Below are 10417 nucleotides of genomic sequence, written 5' to 3'. Positions count from 1 at the left end.
CCCTATTTACATGTTTTACCCAAAGAGAAAGCTGTTACTCATTTACGGGGCCAATAAAACCAAAGGTAAAAGTATCATTAGTTGTTCTGTTTTGAGGTAAACCACACAATTTTCTCCTGGTTTTAGAAAAGTTAATACAATAGCTTCCTCCTACCCCAAAAGGTCTCCCTTCTGAAGCTACACTGACATCCTTATTTTGGCCCCTGGATGGTACCATTTCTCTAAATGGAGAATAATGTGTAGTGTGTTCTAGTGCATTACTCTAATGACTAAGAATATAGCCAACATCTGAGTGCCCTGACCAGGTAGTAGCTCAGATGGTTAGAGCATCGTCCCGATATGCCAACATTGCAGGTTTGATCCCGTCAGGGCACATACAAAAAGCAACTAATGAAATGCATAAACTAGTGGAAGACCGAATCGATGTTTTTCTCTCCCCCCCTCTAAACATCAGCAAATAAAAACAAATAGCCCTAACCAATTTTTCTCAGTGGTTAGAGCTCCAGTCCTTGGACTGAAAGGTCACGGGTTTGATTCTGGTCTAGGGCATGTGCTTTGATCGCAGGCTCAATTCCCAGCCCGGTGGGGGTGCATGCAGGAGGCACACAATCGATGTGTGTGTCGCCCCCCCCCCGCCCCGCTTTTGGTGTGGGGGCGCCCCCCCCCCCCCCCCCGCCGGTCCCTTCCCCACTCTCTAAAAATCAATGGGAAAAAGAATATCCTCGGGTGACAATTGACAAAAACCCCCACCTAAGTGTATGCGAGAGCAACTATTAAAAAGAAACTAAATCCCAAGTGTGTGTAGTTGCTCTCCCCTGAATACCTGAGGCCAGTACACTGTCGAGTTAGGAGGATGTGTTCTTACCTCGCAGGTGCAGTGGTTGCCGGCTGTTGCCCATAGGCTGAGTAAGCAGGCTGCGTGCCATACGCAGACTGAGCTGCATAGGAGGCCTGGGTGGTAGTGACCGTAGCAGTGGTGGTATCGTAAGCACCAGTGCCATACCCCTGGACAGGCTGACTGTAGGCCTGGGGGGCAGCCGGAGTAGTATAACCTGGAACAAACGAGAGTAGCGTCAGATTTCTGGCTCCTCAGAGATCTATCTACCTAACCACTCATTATCAGAACCATTTGTAAACCACCTACTTTCAGCCATCCCGTTATTTAACTCCATTAAATATTTCCCCTTCAGTAAGAGTAGCAGCGACAAACCAATATTTAAAACCTAAATTCTCTGAATTTAAGTACCCCCCCAAACCTCTCAAGCAGGAATAAAATGTCCCAGAAGGGGAAATAAAAGGCAATGACATAGCATCTTAAAATAGCTACGAATAAGGATCCAGGTACTAGTTTTAACATTAAAACCCACAATTTGAGCCGAAACCGGTTTGGCTCAGTGGATAGAGCGTCAACCTGCGGACTGAAAGGTCCCAGGTTCGATTCCGGTCAAGGGCATGTACCTTGGTTGCGGGCATATCCCCAGTGGGAGATGTGCAGGAGGCAGCTGATCGATGTTTCTCTCTCATTGATGTTTCTAACTCTCTATCTCTCTCCCTTCCTCTGTAAAAAATCAATAAAATATATTAAAAAAAAGAAACAAAAAAACCCCACAATTTGAAATTACTTGTTTTCAGTCCCAAGCACTCCATCATGAGCAGTTCATGTTTAATTTAAGGACACTGGAAATTCTAGAGAATGTGCTTAATTTTTAGTGGAAGATGTTAACGAGTGAACACTTCTAAGAACTGCTAATTTTGTTTCAGGTAACAAGTAACTAAAAAAATGCTTATCACCACGTTAAGATCGAAATAGCACACGGGTCTGTTCCTCTCTTATTTACCTACCACTAGCAAAAAGGTCTTTTTCCTCATCTATATTGGAGGTAGACCCTAGAGCCCCCTTACTATTTCCCAACCAAGTGTCACAAAGACCTGCTCTCACAGTTCTCTGTCTAGCTCCTGTCTTTGCTGGACCAGGCAGGATCCACGTGCCCTTTCACCTGGAACTTGGGCTGGAAGTCTGACACCGCCCGTCCCAGCCCCCAAATCTGCAGCTCCCTTTCCTGGGAGAGGTGTTATAACCTTTCCTGGTGCTGGGCTCACCTCCCTCCTATTCCTCCTCCTGGTCAGTGAGCACAAGTGAGCCATACAATAAAAAGTTATATCCAGCTCTAGCTGGTTTGGCTCAATGGATAGAGCATCGGCCTGTGGAAGGAAGGGTCCTGGGTTCGATTCCGGTCAAGGGCACTTGCCCAGGTTGCAGGCTTGATCCCCCGTTGAGGGCATGTAGGAGGCAGCCAATCAATGGTTCTTTCTCATCATTGATGTTTCTCTCTCTCCCTCTCCCATCCTCTCTGAAATCAATAAAATGTATTTTTAAAAGTTACTTCTAGTCATCAGCATTTATACCCATCAAAGAAAAATCCAAATCTCATTAAAGTAAAAAAAGTTTCAGTGTTAACAAGTCATGAATCAAGACTGGTGATTTTAGTTAAGATTTAGGACCTTAAACTTCACAGGGTACAATAACTATATTCTACATCCCAAACATTTTTTTTTTTGGTAAATTCTGAAATTAATTATACACAAAGATAGTAATTTTGTTCTCAAACAAAACAGGAAGCCTCAAACAGTGTAAGTTTTTCGAGTTGGAATGTTGTTCATCTAAACGTTTATTAACAGTTTTGTGCAGAGTCCTAATGTCAATCACATAGAGCACTCATTTAATTAAATTTAACTGGAATCTAATTCCCCCTACACAACAGGCCATCTAGAAGATTTACAAGATTAAAAACAAAAACAAAACTGATCAGGGAAATAACTCATGTCATAAAACTATGCAGCAACAGAGCTTTGTAGTACTAAGATTATAGTAAGGCACTGAGTTAATTAATAATCTTTTAATTAATCTGTAGTACCAACACAAGCAGCCAAGCAAAATGAGCAAAAATAAAGCAAAATGATAATAAAAAAAGACCAACAGCAAAAAAGACAACACATGCACTGACAACTTTAAGGAAAAAGGTATTAAAAAAGATCACACAGCCCTAGCTGGTTTGGCTCAGTGGACAGAGTGGTAGCCTGCAGACTGAAGGATCCCAGGTTTGATCCCCATCAAGGGCACGTGCCCGGGTTCCGGGCTCGATCCCCAGTAGGGGGTGTGCAGGAGGCAGTCAATCAATGATTCTCTCTCATCATTGATGTTTCTTTCTCTCCCTTCCTCTCTGAAATCAATAAAAATATATTAAATAAACAAAACAAAAAAGATCACACAAATATAATTTTTGTTTAGCTTTACCAGTAAAAATTAAAGTTTAAAATTTCTATTCCAATCAATGAATTAAGATTTATAAATAGGATCCCTTTTCATGAAATAATTTTAAAAATTCTAGAAGAGAAAAATGTCCTTTTATATGTTCCTTACAATAATTATCCAATGACTTTTACACGTAAGGCAGTATGAGGTTAAGGAGGAAAGTGGTTAAGTGTGCTTGAACCCACTTACTACCTATCAAGGACCTACTTAGTTTAGTTCAGTTTCAGTTCGCTCATCAGGTTTAAATTTTGTTCCTTTATGCCAGAGGTTCATGGGAGGATTAGGGGAGATATGACAGTCCTCCATAAACTATAAAGTCTATATAAACATTCCTTATATCTATTTGTTAAAAAAATATTTTTATTGATTTTAGAGAGGAAAGAAGAGGGAGGGGGAGAGAGAGAGAGACAGACAGACAGAAACACCAGTGATGAGAATCACTGATAGGCTGCCTCCTACACATCCCACACTGGGGATAGAGCCTGCAACCTGGGCATGTGCCCTGACAGGAATTGAACCCTGACCTCCTGGTTCAAAGGTCTATACTCAACAACTGAGCCACACCAATGGGGCTCCTTATATTTTTAAGTGCAATCTCTTGTTCATCAAAGCTACTGGTTTCTGTGAAAGACCACTACATTTCCTAGAAATGATTTTATCATGTTCCTATAAAATGATTCAGGGATTCCAAAAGCTAGATCTAAGCAGTGTTATTTCTTTTGAATTTATACTTTGTTTGGCTGAAGGTGGTCAAAAACTCCCAGTTACAAAATAAACAAGTCATGATGAAATGCAGCTGTACTGTATATAGTTGTCCCTCAGTATCTGTGGGGCATTGGTTTCAGATCCCTGTGATTTGAGGATGCTTAAGTCCCTTATGTAAAATGGAGCAGAACAATGCATATGTATTAAAAAGCTGCTAAGAGCATATACCTTAAAAGTTCTCATCACAAGAAAAAAGTAACCAAGCGCTGATGGATGAACTAGACTTACTGTGATCATTTCACAACACAGTATATAAAAGTATAAAATCATTATGCTGTACACTCCAAACTGCTGTATGTCAATTATAACTCAATAAAAAATGTTAGTTAGAATACATGAAGTTCATGTCACAATTTCAAAATTCTCTGCTAAAAATCCAACATAAAGTTTAAACATTCCCCAACCTACTCAAGATATGTATTAGATTAGGGAGTACTTCCCATCAAATCCAGGACACTGTCACTCAATAAGATAAATTACAAACAGGTTTCTTCCCACTAAAGACTCTGATAGACTATATATAACTTAGAGAACTGCAGATGATTGGGAAAAAAGTTTTTACATCTGTAAGATTTTTGTATTAAGTATTCTTTAACAATAATAGTAGCAATAATAAAGATGGGAGTAGGTGGGGAGAAGGTAGGGGATCCTAAAACAATTACACAATACTGAACATAAAAGTACTGTATAATTTTCATATACTCCACTCTCAACCCCAGTATTAGGATAGTTTATTCTATTCTAATTCTTAGAATACTTTTTAGCTTGTGGAATGCTATATATATATATATACACACACATATATATATATATTTTAAAGACATACTATGAATTAAAATAATTCATCATCACTTAAATAGAAAATAAAATGTGTCTGGACTGGAAACCAACAAACAGACAAACATAATTGACATGCAGGGTGGCAGCCTTCACCTCTAAAGAAATCTAATCATGCACCTGTCCTTCAGGGAACATGGGGGGAAGTCAGCTGGGGAACAGTCATCTGAAGTACCTTTGGGAAGGTGAACTATTATTAAGGCTTGACACAGAAAAATGTAAAATAAAAAAGCAGAACTTTCCCCAAAATCATATAAAGAAAAAGGCATGGATCTGCAAATGGCACCTGAAGCAGTTTTCCATTAGCACCTTGCTGTGTATGATGTTAGAAAGTTTGAGGGTTAAACTAATGAAAACACCTATAGGGTTAACATTACAGGGTTAAACAAGATGGAAAGCATTTCCCATGCAAGAATGAGCAGGATAGTCAAACCTGTACTGGTCCCTTCTACTGTGGAAAGCACAAAACAAAAAGTAGAGGGTACACTATCAGATGAAGTAAACAGATGTGAAAATCAGTTTGATATTTTCAGCAGCTCAGTTTAAGAAGGCTCATTCTTACCCAAAATTAGCATTAGCACAATCTTTTATATATTTGCCATTTTGCTGTGAGATTATTCAATATACTGTATAAAATAGCTAAAGGAAAAGTTCTTTTTTCCCTTGGAATTTATTCCACCCACATTCTATTAGTGATCCCTCAAGGAATATAAGGGAAAAGGAGAAAAAAAATAACTCCTCCTAAGAATGCCAGATGCCAAGATATGGACCAGAATATACACCAAAGAGCACAAGTAACAAGCTTCTTAGCAAACACCTAGTTGCTGTGACCCAGGAGTATGTCCAAGGCAGGCTTTACCTGTGGGAGGCTGTCCATAAGAAGTCGCATAGGCTGTCTGCCCATAGGTAGCAGTGGTCTGAGCCTGGGTATAGCTGACATCAGTGGGCTGTCCATAGGTTCCATAACTTTGCTGCCCATATGCCTGCTCAAAGGAAATGGATGGAAAAACTTCAGATATATAAACCTTGTATTTTTAGGGGAAAAAACAACAAAAAAACACCCCACACCCGATTTACTTCTAAGTTTTTAAATTTAGAAGTTGAAAATATTGTTTTCAAATAAGATAAAAAAAAAAAGACAAGTGATCACATTACTGTGAATTTTCCCTGATCTGATGCACTCATATTTTTGTAAATTTAACTACAAAAAAGTTCCTGAGATAATTAGGCAAAATCACAGTTAACTGTACAGGAGATTAATAAGACACTCTCAAGGGATGAGCAATAAGGGAACAGGTGTACTATAATTACCAGCACTAAGTGTACCAGTTTTAGCAACTGGAAACAAATATTAGGAAGACAAAACGAACAAAGAGAAAGGAAAATGAAAATCAAATCTACAGATAATTTTGAAAACCAGATTTTCAGTAGGGCAAAGATTTCACCTCCAAGAAAATGAACTAGAACACTGCACGTCTCCTTAAGGTTAGCACATCAACAGCACTGTCTTTTGAACTTGGACATCAGTAATACAGAAAATTGGCAAGAAATGAGGTGTTCTTTCAGATATTAGCATGATCATATTCTAGATCTGAATGACCAGTTACGTAGTATCTGCCAGAGATATCACATCACATCATTCTGCCTGTTCTAGAATGTTCTTAGTACCCATGTTATTAGTACCCATTTTTAAGCCAGACCATTTCAGAATTTGAGGTGATCTTGAGAACACTTGGAAGCTAATTTCTAGAATCTGCTGGCCTAGGGTTTCAAACACAGACTCATTTACTGAAGAACCCTTAACCTCTTACAGGTAGCGATACAAGCTGACCCTCCACTTACTGTCTGACCACTGGTAAATGCCTTAATATCTATGCCCTGCATTTTTTCATTTGCCAGATGTCATATCACCTTCCTCTGTAGAAGGTGAATACATAGAAGGACCAAGCATGGAGCAGGGCACCTAACTTGAGAAATGATACTAGAAAGGTATGGAGAGCTGGCAACTCCCAGATTGGGGATGGATCCATATATAATGGCATTCGCACTGTGAAAGTTTAAAATGCCTGGTTATTTTTATTACAAGCACATTACACTTTTCTATTACCTAACTTTTGAAAAAGAACTGTGCTGGCTATTGTTTGAATGGTTGATAGAAACATTTTATTTGGGGATGCAGCTACATATATATTTATCTTAAAGATTACCTGCGTGGTCTGTGCATATCCTTGAGTGGGCTGGGCGGTGTAAGCACTGTAGCTGTAAGAGAAATTAAATGCAAAAACTGAATATAGAACATTCAGATTCCATTACTAAACCCCCCACAACTATAGCAGGCTCTGTTCCATTAATCAATTACACACAAAATACTGTTGTAAAAGACTGACTTACATCAATAACATTTAAAAAGAAATAAGAGGTAATCATTCAGACCTCTGCTGGCCCATAGCTTCTCTCTAAACCAGTGGTCGGCAAACTGCGGCTCGCGAGACATATGCGGCTCTTTGGCCCCTTGAGTGTGGCTCTTCCACAAAATACCAACTCCTGAGCATGGGCCACGATCAATCACACTGTACAAAATACCCGCACGTGGTATTTTGTGGAAGAGCCACACTCAAGGGGCCAAAAGCCGCATATGTCTCGAGAGCCGCAGTTTGCCGACCACTGGTTTAGAGAGAAGCTATGGGCCAGCAGAGGTCTGAATGATTACCTCTTATTTCTTTTTAAATGTTATTGATTTTTTTTTTGAGAGAGAAAGGGAGAGGGATAGAGATAGAAACATTGATTGCTGCCTCCTGCACAGCCCCTACTGAGGATCGAGCCTGCAACCAGGACATGTGCCCTGATGGGAACTCAAACCCGTAACCTGTTGGTTCATAGGTTGAGGCTCGGTGAGTATCTCTTATTTCTTAATACCAATCCCAAAAATAAGTCTAAGCCAGTTTAACTCAAAGTTTGAACACAGTGCCAGCGAATGAGGTCAAGATCAGCTGATTTGGCAGAGATACTTGGCAGTTCCCATGACCACAACCCCCCCTTGACCACAGGCTGTCGTTGCAAATACATGATCATCATCCTAAGACTAGCAGAGAACAAGACAAACCAACAGGACCAGAAGTTTTATCTTCATACAAAAAGGAGGCAAGCGCTATTACAATGCTCAATACCAGGTTGATTACATTAGTAGATACATCTCCTCAAAGTCTTTCCATTGCTCCCTCACTTAGCAAATCAGACTAACTTTAACTGCATTCTCTAGCAGGACTGGTGAAAACAGAACAGTCAACTCAATTCAGTGTTTTAAAGGGTTTGCTGTTGACTGTATCAGAGCTACAAACTGTACAATAACTCAAAAGCTAGAACATTATAAACCTCACCAAAAAGTTAAGGTAGTATCCTGGTAATTTGCAGAGAAAGCATTTAATCTTTTGGGGAAGAATTTGGTTTTAGGTAAAGTCATCTTTTTAAAACTCAAAATTATTTCAATTAAAAAAAAAGCCACAATTTTTCTGCCCCTCTCTCTTTTTTTCCTAAGTAAAACTTCCTGTAATCTTCCTCTGCATATGAAATATATAAAAAGGGACTAAAAATTCTGGTCCAGTAAGATCTACAAATAGTGAAAACAAAATGAAATGATTAAGAAGTTTTCACAGTACTACGGAATTAAACATATGTTTTTTAAAGTAGTTATTTTAAATCTTCACCTGAGGAGAGAGAGAGCACGCTCCACGTGAGATTGTTGCCTCCTGCACAATTGGGGCCAGGGAATGAAACTGCAACCCAGGTGTGTGCCCTTGACCAGAATTGAACTCGAGACCCTTAAATGCGCAGGCCAACGCTCTAACCATCATACAACATCACCCAGGGCTAAAGTAATTATTATCTTTTTAAAAATTTAAATATCCTTTTATTGATTTCAGAGAGGAAGGGAGAGGGAAAGAGAGGGGGGAACATCAGTGATGAGAATCATTGATCGGCTGCCTCTTGCATGCCCCAACCTGGGCATCGAGCCCCCAACCTGGGCATGTGTCCTTAACTGGAATGGACCCTGGGACCCTTCAGTCCGAAGGCTCTATCCACTGAGCCAAGCCAGCTAGGGCTAAAGTTCTAGTATTTTTTAAAATTCTGCCCAATTCTTTGCTCTCCACAAGAAATACGTATCTTATTCTATGTTACAAGACAGTACTGCCATTAGAGCTAAACAAAAGGTCCTTTCTATTCCATTCAGAAAATAGTCCCTCATATGAAAGCAGACAGTTGTTGCCATTGCAGCTCTTCATGGAGGGGTTTCTACCCCTACTCCATTCAAAGTCCACCTGGCCCGAGGGCATTTTGGTGAGTCCATCTCTTTTAAGTCAGCTCCTCTTTCTACTGCTACACCTCCCTCCTTTCCTTCCTCCCTACAGCCTCAACTCAGAACCCCAATCATCAGCATTATCAAATCAACTGCCCAAAGGCTATGAACTGTTTTGTTCAAGAGAAACCAACCTGGAGGCAGCTGAAGGAGAAACCCAAGGCAGTGGTTCTCAACCTTGGCTGCACAGTAGAATCACCTGGGAAACTTTTTAAAATCCTGATTTCTGGGCCTCACCCTCAGGCCTCATCCTCAGGAAATTGTTTCTTTGTTACTAATGTCGTGGCCCCACTCCATAACAAAGAAACAATTTCCTGAGGATGAGGCCCAGAAATCAGGATTTTAAAAAGATTCCCAGGTGATTCTACTGTGCAGCCAAGGTTGAGAACCACTGCCTTAAGGCATTTTCAATAGCACTACAAGCTGTGCTCTCAATGCGGCAAATAAAAAGCAAATGCAAATCACTTCCCGGTGGTTTTCACAAAGTAAACACACCGAGGAGCATACAAAAATCGAATATTTCAACCTACACTCTGTTGAGGTTTCTGCTTGAGAAATGACACCAAATCTTTGACATCTAAGTCCCATGTTTGCAAGAGGACTTTCCTACAAGAGCGGTTATGTAAAACATAAACCTGGCAAAGCTGATATGGAACAACCCATGTTCCCAGCTCAGCGCGAAACCAAACGCTCTAGCCCCGCGTCGGTACCTAAGGGAGGCAGCAAACTTTGTTTTACGAAAACGTCTCTACCTGCAGCCCACAAACACTGGTCAGAGTATCTGGCCACCAGTTATGTTTTGTTTTTAACCCCCAACAGGCAGCTGAAGATTTCACTAAAAAGGGACGGCTGAGGAGGGGGCTGTGATCCAAGCGGGGCTGTCGAGTGTGGGCCACGTTCTAATTTCTTGGTCTGACTGGCAGCTAATTGGGAGTTTGCACTGTACTTCTCTGTTAAAATGGGCACATCCTGTACTTTAAGTCCTCTTCTAGTATATCATACAAATGAGGACAAAAAAACACCTAACGTTACATCCCCCACGGCAGCGACTTGGAGATGCCTGACTGCGATCACTGCCCGTCTGCAGCCCCACGTGAGCACCGGGACGGTGCGGCGTGGCGGCGCCAAAACGCTCTGCCCCGAGGTCG

General features: G+C 40.7%; 1 protein-coding gene across 1 annotated transcript in view; it reads right to left on the bottom strand.

Annotated features, from left to right (window-relative positions):
- EWSR1 (EWS RNA-binding protein 1) overlaps positions 1-7181 on the bottom strand; it is a 22771-nt gene extending 15590 nt beyond the window's left edge. Inside the window, exons 1-4 of the mRNA XM_014542501.1 lie at positions 7123-7181; positions 5775-5898; positions 5349-5366; positions 866-1052 (exon numbers count right to left, since the gene is read on the bottom strand). The gene's annotated coding sequence lies outside the window, so the exon portion shown is untranslated. The remainder of the gene's footprint in view (positions 1-865; positions 1053-5348; positions 5367-5774; positions 5899-7122) is intronic.
- Between the last annotated feature and the right edge of the window lie 3236 nt (positions 7182-10417).

The sequence above is a fragment of the Myotis brandtii genome, unplaced genomic scaffold (assembly GCF_000412655.1).
Source record: "Myotis brandtii unplaced genomic scaffold, ASM41265v1 scaffold303, whole genome shotgun sequence".
Classification (NCBI taxonomy): domain Eukaryota; kingdom Metazoa; phylum Chordata; class Mammalia; order Chiroptera; family Vespertilionidae; genus Myotis; species Myotis brandtii.
This window is presented reverse-complemented; position numbering and strand designations above follow the sequence as displayed.